Source organism: Channa argus, unplaced genomic scaffold (genome assembly GCF_033026475.1).
Source record: "Channa argus isolate prfri unplaced genomic scaffold, Channa argus male v1.0 Contig039, whole genome shotgun sequence".
Classification (NCBI taxonomy): Eukaryota; Metazoa; Chordata; class Actinopteri; order Anabantiformes; family Channidae; genus Channa; species Channa argus.
In genome coordinates, this window is record NW_027125258.1 from 70,464 (window position 1) to 88,092 (window position 17,629).

General features: G+C 42.0%; 10 non-coding genes across 10 annotated transcripts; all 10 read left to right on the forward strand.

The window, feature by feature from the left end:
* Positions 1-1,161: 1,161 nt before the first annotated feature.
* Positions 1,162-1,268, forward strand: trnal-uaa (transfer RNA leucine (anticodon UAA)). The gene is made up of 2 exons: positions 1,162-1,199; positions 1,224-1,268. It is a non-coding gene; the product is annotated as a tRNA-Leu (tRNA).
* A 2,190-nt stretch (positions 1,269-3,458) lies between these two features.
* Positions 3,459-3,565, forward strand: trnal-uaa (transfer RNA leucine (anticodon UAA)). The gene is made up of 2 exons: positions 3,459-3,496; positions 3,521-3,565. It is a non-coding gene; the product is annotated as a tRNA-Leu (tRNA).
* Positions 3,566-4,638: 1,073 nt separating this feature from the next.
* Positions 4,639-4,745, forward strand: trnal-uaa (transfer RNA leucine (anticodon UAA)). The gene is made up of 2 exons: positions 4,639-4,676; positions 4,701-4,745. It is a non-coding gene; the product is annotated as a tRNA-Leu (tRNA).
* Positions 4,746-6,100: 1,355 nt separating this feature from the next.
* trnal-aag (transfer RNA leucine (anticodon AAG)) lies at positions 6,101-6,183 on the forward strand. The gene has a single exon. It is a non-coding gene; the product is annotated as a tRNA-Leu (tRNA).
* A 511-nt stretch (positions 6,184-6,694) lies between these two features.
* On the forward strand, positions 6,695-6,766 carry trnaq-cug (transfer RNA glutamine (anticodon CUG)). The gene has a single exon. It is a non-coding gene; the product is annotated as a tRNA-Gln (tRNA).
* Positions 6,767-9,213: 2,447 nt separating this feature from the next.
* Positions 9,214-9,296, forward strand: trnal-aag (transfer RNA leucine (anticodon AAG)). The gene has a single exon. It is a non-coding gene; the product is annotated as a tRNA-Leu (tRNA).
* Positions 9,297-9,834: 538 nt separating this feature from the next.
* trnaq-cug (transfer RNA glutamine (anticodon CUG)) lies at positions 9,835-9,906 on the forward strand. Its single transcript has one exon. It is a non-coding gene; the product is annotated as a tRNA-Gln (tRNA).
* Positions 9,907-11,318: 1,412 nt separating this feature from the next.
* On the forward strand, positions 11,319-11,390 carry trnaq-uug (transfer RNA glutamine (anticodon UUG)). Its single transcript has one exon. It is a non-coding gene; the product is annotated as a tRNA-Gln (tRNA).
* Positions 11,391-12,930: 1,540 nt separating this feature from the next.
* trnaq-uug (transfer RNA glutamine (anticodon UUG)) lies at positions 12,931-13,002 on the forward strand. The gene has a single exon. It is a non-coding gene; the product is annotated as a tRNA-Gln (tRNA).
* Positions 13,003-17,134: 4,132 nt separating this feature from the next.
* trnaq-uug (transfer RNA glutamine (anticodon UUG)) lies at positions 17,135-17,206 on the forward strand. The gene has a single exon. It is a non-coding gene; the product is annotated as a tRNA-Gln (tRNA).
* The last annotated feature ends 423 nt before the right edge of the window (positions 17,207-17,629 follow it).

The window sequence follows — 17,629 nt, forward strand, 5'->3', positions numbered from 1 at the left end:
TAACCAACACTCCAACTGAGACCCACTAAACTCACTTACAAGAGCTTCATTCACTTCATGTCACTGTCATAAGTTGTGCAAAGTCCCGACTGACGTCCTTTCAAGCTGAGACAAAGGTGAATATTGCAAGAAATGGAGACTTTTCTCAAGAACACCTTGAGTATGTTGATTGAATTAGAGAATAATAAACTAATGAGTTAGTTCCACTGTCCTAAAGAGTCAATTCCCACCAATGGCTGTCAGGAGGGCCGAGCGGTCTAAGGCGCAAGACTTAAGCAAGGGCTCTTTCCCCAAAGGGACTTCTGGTCTCCAATGGAGGCGTGAGTTCAAATCCCACTCCTAACATTTCTTCCCTCTGCATGTTGGTCATGATTTAGACATGTTTGTATTTGACAACTTTAGCAACTTGTGATTGTCTTTTGTTGCACAAAGCAAAAGACATGGCGACACTATTGCATAATCCTTCTCTACCAGATACCAATGTGCTGCTGAGATGATGCTGCCGCAACATTCTTACGAGAATGCACCTCGGGCACTCCTGGCAGTAATTTCTGACAACTGACGCTCCACATCAACTCACGTCAAGTGAGGTGGCCATGATGTGCATGCAAACGGTTAGTTCAAAGCAATATATTCCAAGCGTAAGACTTACTGTCCGAAGAAGATGCTGAAAACAAACGGCTAAATAGTTGCAGTTGATCTAAAAGTGATTGCTGAAACAAAGTGGGACTTTGTGCAAACACAACTGGAAATCAGGTTTCCAATGAGGTTTCTCAAACTGTCCGTATATACGTAACAAAAGGCTGCAAGCCCCATGATGGAGGCTGAGGTTTTCGAAAGAGAAGCAATTCAGAAAACCCAGCTGCAACTGCAGCCAGACTTGGCTGCTTGTACAAACGTTTTGCCAAACAAAATTAATCATCTAACCAACACTCCAACTGAGACCCACTAAACTCACTTACAAGAGCTTCACTCACTTCATGTCACTGTCATAAGTTGTGCAAACTCCCGACTGACGTCATTTCAAGCTGAGACAAAGGTGAATATTGCAAGAAATGGAGACTTTTCTCAAGAACACCTTGAGTATGTTGATTGAATTAGAGAATAATGAACTAATGAGTTAGTTCCACTGTCCTAAAGAGTCAATTCCCACAAATGGCTGTCAGGATGGCCGAGCGGTCTAAGGCGCCAGCCTTAAACAAGGGCTCTTTCCCCAAAGGGACTTCTGGTCTTCAATGGAGGCGTGTGTTCAAATCCCACTCCTGACATTTCTTCCCTCTGCATGTTGGTCATTATTTAGACATGTTTGTATTTCACAACTTTAGCAACTCGTGATTGTCTTTTGTTGCACAAAGCAAAAGACATGGCGACACTATTGCATAATCCTTCTCTACCAGATACGAATGTGCTGCTGAGATGATGCTGCCGCAACATTCTTACGAGAATGCACCTCGGGCACTCCTGGTAGTAATTTCTGACAACTGATGCTCCACATCAACTCACGTCAAGTCAGGTGGCCATGATGTGCATGCAAACGGTTAGTTCAAAGGAATATATTCCAAGCGTAATACTTACTGTCCGAGGAAGATGCTGAAAACAAACGGCTAATTAGTTGCAGCTGATCTAAAAGTGATTGCTGAAACAGAGTGGGACTTTGCTCAAACACGCCTGGAAATATGTTGCTTTATTGTGGATCAAAAGGTCTTTTCAGGAGTTCAGTTTCTGCAGACCCACACTATAACTGCAGAAAAACTTGATCTCTTGTCCAGCTGAAAATGAAAGTCACTTCCGGCAATTACACACAGTAAAGTAGCCAAATTACAGTCGGCTTTCTCAGGGGAGCTGATTTCACAAACTGAGGTATGGAAACTGACTTTACCCGACTAGATACCAGTCGGAAAACGCCGATTTCGTTGTCGTTTATAAACGTAACCATGTTTCCAATCAGGTTTCTCAAACTGTGCGTATATAAGTAACAAAAGGCTGCAAGCCCCATGATGGATGCTGAGGTTTTCGAAAGAGAAGCAATTCAGAAAACCCAGCTGCAACTGCAGCCAGACTTGGCTGCTTGTACAAACGTTTTGCCAAACAAAATTAATCATCTAACCAACACTCCAACTGAGACCCACTAAACTCACTTACAAGAGCTTTACTCACTTCACGCACAACCGACGCTCCACATTAACTCACGTCAAGTGAGGTGGCCATGATGTGCACCCAAACGGTTAGTTCAAAGCAATATATTCCAAGCCTAAGACTTACTGTCTGGAGGAAGATGCTGAAAACAAATGGCTAAATAGTTGCAACTGATCTAAAAGTGATTGCTGAAACAGAGTGGGACTTTGCTCAAACACGCCTGGAAATATGTTGCTTTATTGAATATCAAAAGGTCTTTTCAGGAGTTCAGTTTCAGGAGACCCACACTAAAACGGCAGAAAAACTTGATCTCTTGTCCAGCTGAAAATGAAAGTCACTTCCGGCAATTACACACAGTAAAGTAGCCAAATTAAAATCGGCTTTCTCAGGGAGCTGATTTCACAAACTAAGGTATGGAAACTGACCTTACCCGAATAGATACCAGTCGGAGAACGCCAATTTGTTGTCGTTTATAAACGTAACCATGTTTCCAATCAGGTTTCTCAAACAGTGCGTATATAAGTAAGAAAAGGCTGCAAGCCCCATGATGGATTCTGATATTTTCGAAAGAGAAGCAATTCAGAAAACCCAGCTGCAACTGCAGCCAGACTTGGCTGCTTGTACAAACGTTTTGCCAAACAAAATTAATCATCTAACCAACACTCCAACTGAGACCCACTAAACTCACTTACAAGAGCTTTACTCACTTCACGCACAACTGAGGCTCCACTTTAACTCACGTCAAATGAGGTGGCCATGATGTGCACCCAAACGGTTAGTTCAAAGCAATATATTCCAAGCCTAAGACTTACTGTCTGGAGGAAGATGCAGAAAACAAACTGCTAAATAGTTGCAGTTGATCTAAAAGTGATTGCTGAATCAAAGTGGGACTTTGCGCAAACACACCTGGAAATCAGGTTTCCAATGAGGTTTCTCAAACTGTGCGTATATACGTAACAAAAGGCTGCAAGCCCCACGATGGATGCTGAGGTTTTTGAAAGAGAAGCAATTCAGAAAACCGAGCTGCGACTGCAGCCAGACTTGGCTGCTTGTACAAACGTTTTGCCAAACAAAATTAATCATCTAACCAACACTCCAACTGAGACCCACTAAACTCACTTACAAGAGCTTCACTCAGTTCATGTCACTGTCATAAGTTGTGCAAAGTCCCGACTGACGTCCTTTCAAGCTGAGACAAAGGTGAATATTGCAAGAAATGGAGACTTTTCTCAAGAACACCTTGAGTATGTTGATTGAATTAGAGAATAATAAACTAATGAGTTAGTTCCACTGTCCTAAAGAGTCAATTCTCACCAATGGCTGTCAGGATGGCCGAGCGGTCTAAGGCGCCAGACTTAAGCAAGGGCTCTTTCCCCAATGGGACTTCTGGTCTCCAATGGAGGCGTAAGTTCAAATCCCACTCCTGACATTTCTTCCCTCTGCATGTTGGTCATGATTTAGACATGTTTGTATTTGACAACTTTAGCAACTCGTGATTGTATTTTGTTGCACAAAGCAAAAGACATGGCGACACTATTGCATAATCCTTCTCTACCAGATACCAATGTGCTGCTGAGATGATGCTGCCGCAACATTCTTACGAGAATGCACCTCGTGCACTCCTGGTAGTAATTTCTGACAACTGACGCTCCACATCAACTCACGTCAAGTCAGGTGGCCATGATGTGCATGCAAACGGTTAGTTCAAAGCAATATATTCCAAGCGTAATACTTACTGTCCGAGGAAGATGCTGAAAACAAACGGCTAAATAGTTGCAGCTGATCTAAAAGTGATTGCTGAAACAGAGTGGGACTTTGCTCAAACACGCCTGGAAATATGTTGCTTTATTGAGGATCAAAAGGTCTTTTCAGGGGTTCAGTTTCTGCAGACCCACACTATAACTGCAGAAAAACTTGATCTCTTGTCCAGCTGAAAATGAAAGTCACTTCCGGCAATTACACACAGTAAAGTAGCCAAATTACAGTCAGCTTTCTCAGGGGAGCTGATTTCACAAACTGAGGTATGGAAACTGACTTTACCCGACTAGATACCAGTCGGAGAACGCCAATTTCGTTGTCGTTTATAAACGTAACCATGTTTCCAATCAGGTTTCTCAAACTGTGCGTATATAAGTAACAAAAGGCTGCAAGCCCCATGATGGATGCTGAGGTTTTCGAAAGAGAAGCAATTCAGAAAACCCAGCTGCAACTGCAGCCAGACTTGGCTGCTTGTACAATCGTTTTGCCAAACAAAATTAATCATCTAACCAACAATCCAACTGAGACCCACTAAACTCACTTACAAGAGCTTCACTCACTTCATGTCACTGTCATAAGTTGTGCAAAGTCCCGAATGACGTCCTTTCAAGCTGAGACAAAGGTGAATATTGCAAGAAATGGAGACATTTCTCAAGAACACTTTGAGTATGTTGATTGAATTAGAGAATAATAAACTAATGAGTTAGTTCCACTGTCCTAAAGAGTCAATCCCCACCAATGGTTGTCAGGATGGCCGAGCGGTCTAAGGCGCCAGACTTAAGCAAGGGCTCTTTCCCCAAAGGGACTTCTGGTCTCCAATGGAGGCGTGGGTTCAAATCCCACTCCTGACATTTCTTCCCTCTGCATGTTGGTCATGATTTAGACATGTTTGTATTTGACAACTTTAGCAACTCGTGATTGTCTTTTGATGCACAAAGCAAAAGACATGGCGACACTACTGCATAATCCTTCTCTACCAGATACCAATGTGCTGCTGAGATGATGCTGCCGCAACATTCTTACGAGAATGCACCTCGGGCACTCCTGGCAGTAATTTCTGACAACTGACGCTCCACATCAACTCACGTCAAGTCAGGTGGCCATGATGTGCATGCAAACGGTTAGTTCAAAGCAATATATTCCAAGCGTAATACTTACTGTCCGAGGAAGATGCTGAAAACAAACGGCTAAATAGTTGCAGCTGATCTAAAAGTGATTGCTGAAACAAAGTGGGACTTTGTGCAAACACAACTGGAAATCAGGTTTCCAATGAGGTTTCTCATACTGTCCGTATATACGTAACAAAAGGCTGCAAGCCCCACGATGGATGCTGAGGTTTTCGAAAGAGAAGCAATTCAGAAAACCCAGCTGCAACTGCAGCCAGACTTGGCTGCTTGTACAAACGTTTTGCCAAACAAAATTAATCATCTACCCAACACTCCAACTGAGACCCACTAAACTCTCTTACAAGAGCTTTACTCACTTCACGCACAACTGACGCTCCACTTTAAATTACGTCAAATGAGGTGGCCATGATGTGCACCCAAACGGGTAGTTCAAAGCAATATATTCCAAGCCTAAGACTTACTGTCTGGAGGAAGATGCAGAAAACAAACTGCTAAATAGTTGCAGTTGATCTAAAAGTGATTGCTGAAACAAAGTGGGACTTTGCGCAAACACACCTGGAAATCAGGTCTCCAATGAGGTTAGTGTAGAACGAGTAAAACCAGCTCGTCCTTTGAGCTGTGTTGCTGGTCTCAGGATTTAATGTGCAATAAATGCAGGCAACTTTGGCAACAGTTCTTTCTTTTGTGCTCCATTCAATGACTCTAGTACTCTACCAAATGACGTGGTTCAATTAATGTAATGCAATAATTGGATACTGGTTACTCTAAGAACTCTTTTTCTGGAGTTTGCTGAAAAACTGAATGTATATGTTAAAACTCTATGAATTGATGTCTTGCCAGTAAAGGGCAGAAGAACACCAATACCAGCTGACAGGTGTGTAGTGTCTTAATCAACAAGCTCTTTTTTGCCTGAGACATACCATACTTCACGCATCCATCACTGATGGCCAGGGTAGCAATAAACCGATAAAGAGATAGGCTGATGACGAGTTTGCACATTTGATTTACAATAATTACGCCTAATCTAAATGCTGTCTTTGCGCATTTTTTTTGGAGTACCAAACCAAGCCTGTTCTGTTGTCAGGATGGCCGAGCGGTCTAAGGCGCTGCGTTAAGGTCGCAGTCTCTCCTGGAGGCGTGGGTTCGAATCCCACTTCTGACAAATGTTGTTTTTTAAGGACAACAGCTGACACTTGGAAAACACATTGGATCCATTCTTCCACATTCGTCAGAGGTGGGGAACCACCTAAGGTGTGTTCAATCAGACAGAAAGTGCAGGAGCAGTGGGTAAAGCACGGATAGCTGACAAGCAAGCAGGGCTGTGGAGCTCAAGGAGCATGGCTTTGGCACCCCTCTAGTTACGTATCAAAGGTAGTCTTTCATCTATGCCCTATAATCACTAATGAGAGTCTATTTGACTGACTGTATTGGCCAAATCCATAGATTTTCATGTTATACAAGTTACAGTGCATCTGGATAGATGCAATGAACATCACACACTGAGATAAAAGTGACACAGTGCTTAGATGTACCCAAACTGCCTCGTATTGACATTTTTTTAGTTTGCTACATGATCAGCCAAATCTCCAAGTTGTCAAGTTGGAGACAATAATGAAATGAATCAAATTGTGTGGAAGAACCTGTTCAACAACATAAAGCTAGCAATGTGGAAAGGTTCCATGGTGTAATGGTGAGCACTCTGGACTCTGAATCCAGCGATCCGAGTTCAAATCTCGGTGGGACCTACTGTTGGCAGGTTGTAGCTTTTCTCGATGCAATGATTGACTCGGTTACTCCACCAACTGGGAGACTCACAGTGGCATTGTCATGGAGCTCATCTTGTTCCAGAAACAGAATACTATGTGCACTAAACACTCATGACAAGTCTAAAAAAACTGAAACCGGCACAGAAATGAGGCCAAGCCTGCACGATGGTTCAAAATAAACACACTCTTAGCTAAGTATCCTTGCTGATCTCTGTCACATAATGCTAAAAACACATTTTGGGCATTCCATTCAAGTTTGGGCATGAAGTGCGATCCCAGACACAATCCCCAATTCCTCTTTTATAACCCTACCCTAGTTTTCAAGTGCTTCCTTATTTTTGTCATAAGGGTTAGTATTTGAAATATATTAAAAATAGTGTCTGTGTAACACTGTTCACTTTTCCAGTGCACACTTGCTTCATTTGGCAGCATCTGGAGATTCCCTGGTGTATAGGTAAGCACTCTGGACTATGAATCCAGCAATCTGAGTTCAAATCACGATGGGACCTGTTATACTGTAGAATAAATAAAACCAGCTGGACCTTTAAGCTGGCTTGCTGTTCTCAGGTTTTAATGTGCAATAAATGCAGGCAACTTTGGCAACAGTTCTTTCTCTTATGCTCCATTCAATGACTTTAGTACTCTACCAAATGAAGTGGTTCAATTAATATAATGCAATATTTGGATACTGGTTACCTTTTCTGGAGTTTGCTGAAAAACTGAATGTATATGTTAAAGCTCTATGAATTGATGTCTTGCCAGTAAAGGGCAGAAGAACACCAATACCAGCTGACAGGTGTGTAGTGTCTTAATCAACAAGCTCTTTTTTGCCTGAGACATACCATACTTCACGCATCCATCACTGATGGCCAGGGTAGCAAGTCAAGTCAAGTCAAGTCAAGTGGCTTTTATTGTCATTTCTACTATACACAGTGGTACACAGTACACAGTAGAAACGAGATAACGTTTCTCCAAGAACCAAGGTGCTACAAACAACACAAGCTATAATAAAGTGCATCGAGTGCAACCAAGTGCAAACAGTGCAGACGAAAAAACAGTACAGACGGACAGTGTAGACAGACAACACAAGTAACACAGGACAGGACACAAGACACAAGACCCAAGACAGTGCCGACCAGTAAACCTACTGTATACTATTTTACAGTACAGTACAGTTCAGTTAAGTGTGCTAGGGGTGTTAAAAAAAAGAGCAGCATGTAAACGGTATAGTGCATTTAAATGTCCAGCATGTAAAAAAAGTGCAATTGCATTGGAATGTGCAAAAAAAAAACAGCAGGTAAACAGTGTAGTGCAGTAAATGTAGAATGATAAAAGTAAATAAATAATAAATAAGTGGTGGTGGAATGAGATGAGTAGTGAGTGATGAGAATGTGCTGAGTTCGGTTTGCAGTGTGTTTAAGTTCTATTTCAGTTCTGTGTGTTGAGGAGCCTGATGGCTTGTGGGAAAAAACTGTTGCATAGTCTGGATGTGGTGGCCCGAATGCTTCGGAACCTCTTTCCTGATGGCAGGAGTGTGAAGAGTGTGTGTGATGGGTGTGTGGGGTCGTCCACAATGCTGTTGGCTTTGCGGATGCAGCGTGTGGTGTAAATGTGCATGATAGAGGGCAGAGAGACTCCGATGATCTTCTCAGCTGTCCTCACTATCCTCTGTAGGGTCTTGCGATCCGCGACGGTGCAGTTCCCAAACCAGGCAGTGATGCAGCTGCTCAGGATGCTCTCAATGGTCCCTCTGTAGAACATGGTCAGGATGGGGGGAGGGAGATGGGCTTTCCTCAGCCTTCTCAGGAAGTAGAGACGCTGCTGGGCCTTCTTGGTGATGGAGCTGGTGTTGACTGACCAGGTGAGGTTGTCCGCCAGATGAACACCAAGGAATTTGGTGCTCTTGACTATCTCCACTGAGGATCCATCGATGATCAATGGAGAATGGTCACCCTGTGCTCTCCTGAAGTCCACAACCATCTCTTTAGTTTTGTCAACGTTCAGAGACAGGTTGTTTCCTCCACACCAGGCTGTTAATCGTTGCACGTTGCACCTCCTCTCTGTAGGCTGACTCGTCGTTCTTGCTGATTAGACCCACCACGGTCGTGTCATCAGCAAACTTGACTATGTGGTTTGAGCTGTGCATTGCTACACAGTCGTGCGTCAGCAGAGTGAACAGCAGAGGGCTGAGCACAAAGCCCTGAGGGGCTCCAGTGCTCAGTGTGGTGGTGCTGGAGATGTTGTTCCCGATCCGGACTGACTGGGGTCTCCCAGTCAGGAAGTCCAGAATCCAGTTGCAACTTCAATAAACTGATAAAGAGATAGGCTGATGACGAGTTTGCACTTTTGATTTACAATAATTATGCCTAATCTAAATGCTGTCTTTGCGCATTTTTTTTGGAGTACCAAACCAAGCCTGTTCTGTTGTCAGGATGGCCGAGCGGTCTAAGGCGCTGCGTTAAGGTCGCAGTCTCTCCTGGAGGCGTGGGTTGGAATCCCACTTCTGACAAATGTTGTTTTTTAAGGACAACAGCTGACACTTGGAAAACACATTGGATCCATTCTTCCACATTCGTCAGAGGTAGGGAACCACCTATTCTCCAAGACTGCTTACCTGGATAAGGTGTGTTCAATCAGACAGAAAGTGCAGGAGCAATGGGTAAAGCACGGATAGCTGACAAACAAGCAGGGCTGTGTAGCTCAAGGAGCATGGCTTTGGCACTCCACTAGTTACGTATCAAAGGTAGTCTTTCATCTATGCCCTATAATCACTAATGAGAGTCCATTTGAGACTGACTCTATTGGCCAAATCCATAGATTTTGATGTTATACAAGTTACATTGCATCTGGATAGATGCAATGAACATCACACACTGAGATAAAAGTGACACAGTGCTTAGATGTACCCAAACCGCCTCGTATTGACATTTTTTTAGTTTGCTACATGATCAGCCAAATCTCCAAGTTGTCAAGTTGGAGACAATAATGAAATGAATCAAATTGTGTGGAAGAACTTGTTCAACAACATTAAGCTAGCAATGTGGAAAGGTTCCATGGTGTAATAGTGAGCACTCTGGACTCTGAATCCAGCGATCCGAGTTCAAATCTCGGTGGGACCTACTGTGGGCAGGTTGTAGCTTTCATTGATCCAATGAATGACTCGGTTACTCCACCAACTGGGAGACTCACAGTGGCATTGTCATGGAGCTCATCTTGTTCCAGAAACAGAATACTATGTGCACTAAACACTCATGACAAATCCAAAAAAACTGATACCGGCACAGAAATGACGCCAAGCCTGCACGATGGTTTAAAATAATAATCCTTGCTGATCTCTGTCACATAATGATAAAAACACATTTTGGGCATGAAGTGCGATCCCACACACAATCCCCAATTCCTCTTTTATAACCCTACCCTAGTTTTCAAGTGCTTCCTTATTTTTGTCATAAGGGTTAGTATTTGAAATATATTAAAAATAGTGTCTGTGTAACACTGTTCACTTTTCCAGTGCACACTTGCTTCATTTGGCAGCATCTGGAGATTCCCTGGTGTATAGGTAAGCACTTTGGACTATGAATCCAGCAATCTGAGTTCAAATCACGATGGGACCTGTTATACTGTAGAATAAATAAAACCAGCTGGACCTTTAAGCTGGCTTGCTGTTCTCAGGTTTTAATGTGCAATAAATGCAGGCAACTTTGGCAACAGTTCTTTCTCTTATGCTCCATTCAATGACTTTAGTACTCTACCAAATGACGTGGTTCAATTAATATAATGCAATATTTGGATACTGGTTACCTTTTCTGGAGTTTGCTGAAAAACTGAATGTATATGTTAAAGCTCTATGAATTGATGTCTTGCCAGTAAAGGGCAGAAGAACACCAATACCAGCTGACAGGTGTGTAGTGTCTTAATCAACAAGCTCTTTTTTGCCTGAGACATACCATACTTCACGCATCCATCACTGATGGCCAGGGTAGCAATAAACCGATAAAGAGATAGGCTGATGACGAGTTTGCACATTTGATTTACAATAATTACGCCTAATCTAAATGCTGTCTTTGCGCATTTTTTTTTGGAGTACCAAGCCAAGCCTGTTCTGTTGTCAGGATGGCCGAGCGGTCTAAGGCGCTGCGTTCAGGTCACAGTCTCTCCTGGAGGTGTGGGTTTGAATCCCACTTCTGACAAATGTTGGATTTTATGGACAACAGCTGACACTTGGAAAACACATTCTCCCACAGTAGTCAAAGGTGGGGAACCACCTATTGTCCAATGTTGCTTACCTGGATGAATTCATAGACTTTGATGTTATACAAGTTACAGTTCTTCTGGATAGATGCAATGAACATCACACACAGAGATAAGAGTGACACAGTGCTTAGATGTACCCAAACTTCCTTGTATTGACAATTTTATAGTTTGCTACATGATCACCCAATCTCCAAGTTGTCAATATGCACACAATACTGAAATTAATCAAATCGTCTGGAAGAAACTGCTCAACAAAAGTAGCCTAACAATGTAAAATGGTTCCATGGTGTAATGGTGAGCACTCTGGACTTTGAGTCCAGTGATCCGAGTTCAAATCTCGGTGGAACCTACTGCTGGCTAGTTGTAGGTTTTTTTGCCCCAATGAGTGACTCAGTTACTCCACCAACTGGGAGACACACAGTGGCATTGTCAACGAGCTCATCTTGTTCCAGAGACATAGAGTACTTTGTGCAATCAACACTCATGGCAAGTGTTTAAAGAACTAATACAGGGAGAGAGATGAGGCAAAGGTTGCACAATGGTTTACGATAGACACACTCTTAAGTAAATATCCTTGCGGATCTCATTCAGATAATGCTAAAAACACATTTTGGGCATGAAGTGCGATCCCAGACACAATCCCAAATTCCTAATTTATAACCCGACCCCTCGTTTTTAAGTGCTTCCCTATTTTTGTGTTTCACCCCAAACAGAGTCATAAGGGCTAGTAGTGGAAATATCTTCCTGTGAAATGCAATAAGCCTTGAAACCCCTGTCAAGCATCAGAGTGTTCAGGACTGCTCAGTAAAACCACAGACTGTTACAACTGTTGTCTGTGCAACACTGTTCACATTTCCAGTGCGCATATTCTTCATTTGGCAGCATCTGGAGATTCCCTGGTGTATAGGTAAGCACTCTGGACTGTGAATCCAGCGATCTGAGTTCAAATTACGGTGGGACCTGTTATAGTGTAGGACGAATAAAACCAGCTCGTCCTTTGAGCTGTGTTGCTGGTCTCAGGATTTAATGTGCAATAAATGCAGGCAACTTTGGCAACAGTTCTTTCTGTTGTGCTCCATTCAATGACTCTAGTACTCTACCAAATGACGTGGTTCAATTAATGTAATGCAATAATTGGATACTGGTTACTCTAAGAACTCTTTTTCTGGAGTTTGCTGAAAAAATGAATGCATATGTTAAAGCTCCATGAATTGATGTCTTCCCAGCAAAGGGCAGAAGAACACCAATACCAGCTGACAGATGTGTAGTGGCTTAATCAACAAGCTCTTTTTTGCCTGAGACATCCCATACTTCACGCATCAATCACTGATGGCCAGGGTAGCAATGAACTGATAAAGAGATAGCCTGATGACGAGTTTGCACATTTGATTCACAATAATTACGCATAATCTAAACGCTGTCTTTTCGGATTTCTTTGGAGTACCAAACAACCCCACCTTCTGTTGTCAGGATGGCCGAGCGGTCTAAGGAGCTGCGTTCAGGTAGCAGTCTCTCCTGGAGGCGTGGGTTCGAATCCCACTTCTGACAAATGTTGGATTTTAGGGACAACAACTGACACTTGGAAAACACATTCTCCCACATTAGTCAAAGGTGGGGAACCACCTATTCTCCAATGCTGCTTACCTGGACGAATTCATAGACTTTGATGTTATACAAATTACAGTTCATCTGAATAGATGCAATGAACATCACACACAGAGATAAGAGTGACACAGTGCTTAGATGTACCCAAACTTCCTTGTATTGACAATTTTATAGTTTGCTACATGATCACCCAATCTCCAAGTTGTCAATATGCACGCAATAATGAAATGAATCAAATCGTCTGGAAGAAACTGTTCAACAAAAGTGGCCTAACAATGTGAAATGGTTCCATGGTGTAATGGTGAGCACTCTGGACTTTGAATCCAGTGATCGGAGTTCAAATCTCGGTGGAACCTACCGCTGGCTAGTTGTAGGTTTTTTTGCCCCAATGAGTGACTCAGTTACTCCACCAACTGGGAGACACACAGTGGCATTGTCAACGAGCTCATCTTGTTCCAGAGACATAGAGTACTTTGTGCAATCAACACTCATGGCAAGTGTTTAAAGAACTATTACAGGGAGAGAGATGAGGCAAAGGTTGCACAATGGTTTACGATAGACACACTCTTAAGTAAATATCCTTGCGGATCTCATTCAGATAATGCTAAAAACACATTTTGGGCATGAAGTGCGATCCCAGACACAATCCCAAATTCCTAATTTATAACCCTACCCCTCGTTTTCAAGTGCTTCCCTATTTTTGTGTTTCACACCAAACAGAGTCATAAGGTCTAGTAGTTGAAATATCTCCCTGTGAAATGCAATAAGCCTTGAAACCCCAGTCAAGCATCTGAGTGTTCAGGACTGCTCAGTAAAACCACAGACTGTTAAAACTGTTGTCTGTGTAACACTGTTCACATTTCCAGTGCACACATTCTTCATTTGGCAGCATCTGGAGATTCCCTGGTGTATAGGTAAGCACTCTGGACTGGGAATCCAGGGATCTGAATTCAAATCAACAAGAGGAGTTAATCATAATAACCTAATAAAAGTTAAGACTACTCCTCTTACAGAACAAAACCCCAAAACTATTAAATGTGGATTATTAAATATCAGATCTCTCTCTTCTAAATCTCTGTTAGTAAATGACTTAATAAGTGATCATCGATTCGATTTATTTTGTCTCACTGAAACTTGGTTGCAGCAGGAAGAATATGTCAGTTTAAATGAGTCAACACCCCCAAGTCATATTAATTATTATGTTCCTAGAAGCACAGGCAGAGGTGGAGGAGTTGCAGCAATCTTCCATTCTAGCTTATCAATAAACCCTAGACCTAAACATAGTTATAACTCATTTGAAAGCCTTACTCTTAGCCTTTCACACCCAAACTGGTAAACTCAAAAACCACTATTATTTGTTATCGTGTACCGTCCTCCAGTCCCTTATTCAGAGTTTTTGATTGAATTTTCTGATTTTCTATCTGATTTAGTGCTTAGTACAGATAAAGTCATTATAGTGGGTGACTTTAACATTCATGTAGATGCTGACAGTAACTGCCTGAGCACTGCATTTAATTCATTATTAGATTCAATTGGTTTTTCCCAAAATGTAAATAAACCCACTCACTGTTTTAGTTACACGTTAGACCTTGTCCTTACGTATGGAATTGAAGCGGATAATTTAACCATATTTCCTCACAACTCTCTTCTGTCTGACCATTTTTTAATGACATTTGAATTTACAATAACAGACTATATAGCAGTTATAGAAAAATTCCACTATAGCAGATGCTTAAGTGAAAAAGCTGTCAACAAATTTAAAGAAATTATTTCTTCATCATTTGCTTCACCATATGTTAATACAATGGAAAGTAGTCTCCTTAATGTTACTCCTGCACAAGTAGATTATCTTGTTGACAATTCTGCAGCCTCACTACGTACGATACTCGATAGTGTTGCCCCTCTAAAAAAGAAGGCAGCAAACCAGCAGAGGCGATCTCCATGGTATAGTTCACAAACACGCAACTTAAAACAGGAAACATGAAAGTTAGAAAGGAAGTGGCATTCCAGAAAGTTAGAAGAATCTCATTTAGCCTGGAAAAATAGTTTAAAAATGTACAAAAAAGCTCTCAGTGATGCCAGAACAGCATATTATTCATCATTAATAGAAGAAAACAAGAACAACCCCCGGTTTCTGTTCAGCACTGTAGCCAGGCTGACTAAGAGCCATAGTTCTGTTGAGCATAGTTTTCCCTTAACTTTGAGCAGCAATGACTTCATGACCTTCTTTATGAATAAAATTGTAGCTATTAGAGAACGAATTCACCAGATCCTCCCCCCAAAAATTACAGATAGATCTTCATGTACAGCAGTGCTAGAGTCATCGATAAGGCCCCAATCCCTGTTAGACTGCTTTTTACCCATAGATCTCTCTGAGCTAACTTCAATTATTACCTCATCTAAACCAACAACCTGTCTGCTAGACCCTATTCCAACTAAGCTGCTCAAGGAAGTTTTACCCTTAATAGATGCATTCATATTAGATATCATAAATCTATCTTTAGAAACAGGCTATGTACCACAGGCCTATAAGGTAGCTGTAATTAAACCATTACTTAAAAAACCCTGTCTTGACCCAGGTGTTTTAGCCAATTACAGACCAATATCTAATCTCCCCTTTATTTCTAAAATAATTGAAAAAGTAGTCGCAAAACAATTATGTGATCACCTTCATAGGAATAATTTGTATGAAGACTTTCAGTCAGGATTTAGAGTTCATCATAGTACAGAAACAGCACTGGTAAAAGTCACCAACGATCTTCTCATGGCCTCAGATACTGGACTCATCTCTATACTTGTTCTGTTAGATCTTAGTGCTGCATTTGATACCATTGATCATAACATTTTATTACAGAGACTGGAACATGAAATTGGAATTACAGGAACTGCACTAGGTTGGTTTAAATCTTATCTATCTGATAGATTTCAATTTGTTCATGTTAATGATGAATCCTCCATGCACATAAAGGTTAGCTATGGAGTTCCACAAGGCTCTGTGTTAGGACCAATACTTTTTACTTTATATATGTCTCCTTTAGGCAACATTATTAGAAAACACTCCATAAATTTCCATAGGCTTAGACTGCTGGGGGTCCCACCCCCCAATGCACTGAGCTCCTTTCCTCCTCTTGACCTCTTTCCTCTCCTCTCATCCCGCAATTGTCACCACTGTATGTCATTAACTCTGTGTGTTCTCTCCCGTAGTTGTCTTTGTCCTCCTCTGTCCCCTTCTCTCTGTCCCTTTCTGCAGGTGTCCCCCGGCTTTGAAGCTGTGTGTCTTCCAGCGTGAAGCTACTGGTCCTACCAATCTGCCCGATGTTTTGTTAATGCTTTCCACTCACCCCAACCGGTCGAGGCAGATGGCCGTCCACCCTGAGCCTGGTTCTGCTGGAGGTTTCTTCCGTTAATGGGAGTTTTTCCTCTCCACTGTTGCCTATGGCTTGCTCCAGGGGGAATTGTTGGGTTCTCTTTATATATCTTTATAATCTTGACTTTATTCTGTAAAGTGCCCTGAGATGACTTTGTTGTGAATTGGCGCTATATAAATAAAGTTGAATTGAATTGAATTGAATTGAATTGAAATCACGGTGGGACCTGTTATAGTGTAGAACGAATAAAACCAGCTTGTCCTTTGAGCTGTGTTGCTGGTCTCAGGATTTAATGTGCAATAAATGCAGGCAACTTTGGCAACAGTTCTTTCTGTTGTGCTCCATTCAATGACTCTAGTACTCTATCAAATGACGGGGTTCAATTAATGTAATGCAATAATTGGATACTGGTTACTCTAAGAACTCTTTTTCTGGAGTTTGCTGAAAAAATGAATGCATATGTTAAAGCTCCATGAATTGATGTCTTCCCAGCAAAGGGCAGAAGAACACCAATACCAGCTGACAGATGTGTAGTGGCTTAATCAACAAGCTCTTTTTTGCCTGAGACATCCCATACTTCACGCATCAATCACTGATGGCCAGGGTAGCAATGAACTGATAAAGAGAAAGGCTGATGACGAGTTTGCACATTTGATTCACAATTCTTTGGAGTACCAAACAACCCCCCCTTCTGTTGTCAGGATGGCCGGGCGGTCTAAGGCGCTGAGTTCAGGTCGCAGTCTCTCCTGGAGGCGTGGGTTCGAATCCCACTTCTGACAAATGTTTGATTTTAGGGACAACAGCTGACACTTGAAAAACACATTCTCCCACATTAGTCAAAGGTGGGGAACCACCTATTCTCCAATGCTGCTTACCTGGATGAATTCAGAGACTTTGATGTTATACAAGTTACAGTTCATCTGGATAGATGCAATGAACATCACACACAGAGGTAAGAGTGACACAGTGCTTATATGTACCCAAACTTCCTTGTATTGACAATTTTATAGTTTGCTACATGATCACCCAATCTCCAAGTTGTCAATATGCACACAATAATGAAATGAATCAAATCGTCTGGAAGAAACTGTTCAACAAAAGTAGCCTAACAATGTGAAATGGTTCCATGGTGTAATGGTGAGCACTCTGGACTTTGAATCCAGTGATCCGAGTTCAAATCTCGGTGGAACCTACCGCTGGCTAGTTGTAGGTTTTTTTGCCCCAATGAGTGACTCAGTTACTCCACCAACTGGGAGACACACAGTGGCATTGTCAACGAGCTCATCTTGTTCCAGAGACATAGAGTACTTTGTGCAATCAACACTCATGGCAAGTGTTTAAAGAACTAATACAGGGAGAGAGATGAGGCAAAGGTTGCACAATGGTTTCCGATAGACACACTTTTAAGTAAATATCCTTGCGGATCTCATTCAGATAATGCTAAAAACACATTTTGGGCATGAAGTGCGATCCCAGACACAATCCCAAATTCCTAATTTATAACCTTACCCCTCGTTTTCAAGTGCTTCCTTATTTTTGTGTTTCACCCCAAACAGAGTCATAAGGTCTAGTAGTTGAAATATCTCCCTGTGAAATGCAATAAGCCTTGAAACCC